Below are 3,137 nucleotides of genomic sequence, written 5' to 3'. Positions count from 1 at the left end.
AAAAAAAAAAAAAAAAAGAATGAGTCTGGGTTGGGTGTGTGAGGTCCCTCGGTGCATTCTGGGAAAGGAAAAGTTCAGTACTTCTAGGTGGCCAGTAGCTTAGGTGGGTGGGGCTGGGGCCAGTGGCCTTATCTAACCCTATTACTGGTGGTGTCCATTTCTTATATCCCCCCGGGGCCCAGAGCTACTGTGAGGATTGGGGCCATTTTTCCTCTTATGGTCCCTATAGCTCCTGGTGCCTCCGTCGGATGTTAACATGCACACAGGTATTAAACCGGTGCTGGAGACACACAGATGACTCAGAATTAGTTCCTTCCCCCTCCCCCCAGTCTGGCTGGTGGAGACAGACAGTAAACAAGTGGCTACAACAATAGGCAGAATGAACTCGGAGCTACCATGTAGCTTCAAACAAAATGAGACCGAGCAGAGGGAGAAAGGGATGGCTGTTGCTCCAGAAGTGAAAAGCAGGGACGGAGGGGGCGTTCCTGGGGTTGTGGGGGAGATGGCATTGGCGGGGATGTCAGCCTTAGGGAATGGAATGGTAAAAGAAGGGGGTGGGCCTGGCCGGTGAGGCTCAGTGGTTGAGCATCGACCTATGAACCAGGAGGTCACGGTTCAGTTCCCGGTCAGGGCACATGCCCAGGCTGCGGCTCCATCCCCAGTGGGGGACGTGCAGGAGGCAGCCCATCAGTGGTTCTCTTCCATCATTGACGCTTCCATCTCGCTCTCCCTCTCCCTTCCTCTCTGAAATCAATAAAAATATATTTAAAAAAATAATAATAAAAAAGAAAGGGGTTGAGGTGGGAGAGAAACCAGGCCCAAGGATGTGGTCCAGGGAGGTGGGAGCCAGGGGTAGTGTGGGGCAAGAGGGTGGGGGTTTGAGTGCTGCTCCTGGGTGTTGGGTTTGCTTCTTATGTGACTGCATTTTGGATCCCAGTGCCAGTGGCTGCACGCTTAGTTGGGCTGCTGAGTGGTCCTGCCCCCGGGAACCCTCAGCTCCCTTCTGTCCAGCCGGCTGGGGCTCCCCGGTCTCTCTGCCAGGGCCCTCCCACCGTCTCTGTTAGCTCCACCAGGTCAGGCCCCAGCGAAGGGACAGAGTGCCTGGCACAGGTTCCCCAAAAGTCATCCCTCTCTTCTGGCCACACAAGCTCTGCGAGGAGGTGTTAGTCCCTTTTTCTCCAAGGTGGGGTGGGGAAAGAAAACTACAGAAGGGAAATCAGCATCAGAGAACATCCGAGTCTCAAGAGAGAGGAAAGATTTCTTACCCCCCCCCCCCTCCCCATTTGACAGGTGAGGAACATGATGCCCAGATACCCCTGTGCTGCAGCCCTGACACTGCCAGGGCATGGCCGCGATTAGAAGGGCCGAGAAGGGCCTGTTTTCCTTTAGCCAGGACCTAACCAATCCTCCCACGGCGTGTGCCTTGCAGACCCGGGATGAGTCAGGCTTCTTGTGAGTCAAGTCTGTTGACAAGCATCCCTGGCCTTTCCTAGCCCCTAGTCCAGGGGAAAGGTATGAGCAGGCCAATCTAATTAGTGTGGGCTCTAAGGTACCTGAAGTTAGTCCCATTAAATTAAACTGCCTAGGGGAAAAAATAACTGTAATTATTTCCTTCTCTCCCCCATCCTTGTGTTTCAATTCCCTCCCCAACTCCAGGCCTCTCCCATTCACAAAACCACCTTTAGACGAGGGGCTCAGCAGAGTCCACCATGGACTGAGGTTCAGTGTGTCCCTCTTTCTGTCCCCTTCTCCTGAGAGCTCGGTTCCGGCGGAGAACAGAGTGCCTCCCAGGCTCCCTAGGGCTTGGCTGTATTCTAATTCGGGGAGGCTGTTCCATGGAGTAGAACATTCTTCCAAAAATGCACCCAGCGTCTCCTTCCTGAACCAATGCAGATCAGTTTGCTGCGGGGCATTTCTTATAAAAGCCCCTTTTCTCCCTTCTACAGATCAAAATGAGCAAACTTGAATGGTAGGGAATTATCCTTTATTTTGTTGGAATCTAGTTCTGAGTCTTTCTACTCCGAACGTGTTTTCCCCAGGACACTGACCTATCCTTTAATTGTTTGGAGCTAGGCATGTTAGGGGGAGGGGCGTTACTTGTTTATTGGAACAGCGCAGTTAAAAAAAAAAAAATCAACCTAGGCTAACAGTTTCAAGGCTCCCCTAAAGATGTATCCAAACAGGCAGCCAATCAGCGCTTACACAGCTTTTTCTGCTTGACTCTTTTAAAGAGACAGTGCCGACGGTGTTCTATCACATTTAAAGAGAACCGCGCTCTAAAAAAACATTCATGAAAATGGGGGAGTCCTCCCTATTGCGCTGGTTTTGGGTCTTCAGAGTCTCTAATGAGGGGCTCGCGGTGTCCTCGGGGTTCTCGGCCTGGGTAAAAAGGAGTCAGCAGCCAATAGCGGGGTCACTCTGCCAGCCTCCCCGCAATTTCCCATTGTACACCTGGGTCACTGACAATGGAAGCTTCCCTTCCCCCCACGCCTGACTCCCGTCGCCCACTCCCCAATTTAGCTCCGTCGATTTGAAGTTTGCAGGTTTCCGTGGCGCGCCTTCCGCGTCGCTGGGCGCCCAGGAGGCGCCCCCCTCCCCGGGAACGCCACTGCCTCCCCAAGCCCAGGGGCTAACTTGGCAGGGGGGCCGGTCTCAGAAATTGGGGGGCCATCACTCTCCCTTACCCCCCCAGCCCCCGTCCCCCCCCCAAGCTCCCCCAAGGGCCATTTCCACGCGGCCCCACTTTGGGGCTTTCCCAAGTATTTTAATGACCTAGTAAAGGAGGAGCCGCGCGCCTCGGCGCCGGCTCCCGCCGCCCAGCTGGCAGCGTGGAGCCCGGGCGGCGCTCGAGAAGCAGACAGGTTAAAAGCATGCCCAGGAGCTGGTGATGTCAGGAGAGATAAACTAGAAGGAGGGCGGGTTCTGATCGACTTGTGTATCTTATTGTATTGGACAGATCCAGGGAAGGGCGGGATTGATGCTATCATATCTCCGACCTCTTGAGGTGAGAAATAGAAGACTTGTTATACGAAGATGTATATTGAGAGTGCGGTTTGAAGGAAGGGAGTCTCAAAACGCCGCAACCTATATGCGCTTTCCCTCCTTGAGAGAGGACGATATATGGAGAGTGTTGTTGA

The sequence above is a fragment of the Myotis lucifugus genome, unplaced genomic scaffold (assembly GCF_000147115.1).
Source record: "Myotis lucifugus unplaced genomic scaffold, Myoluc2.0 scaffold_37, whole genome shotgun sequence".
NCBI classification, from domain to species: domain Eukaryota; kingdom Metazoa; phylum Chordata; class Mammalia; order Chiroptera; family Vespertilionidae; genus Myotis; species Myotis lucifugus.
Note: the sequence above shows the minus strand (reverse complement) of the source record.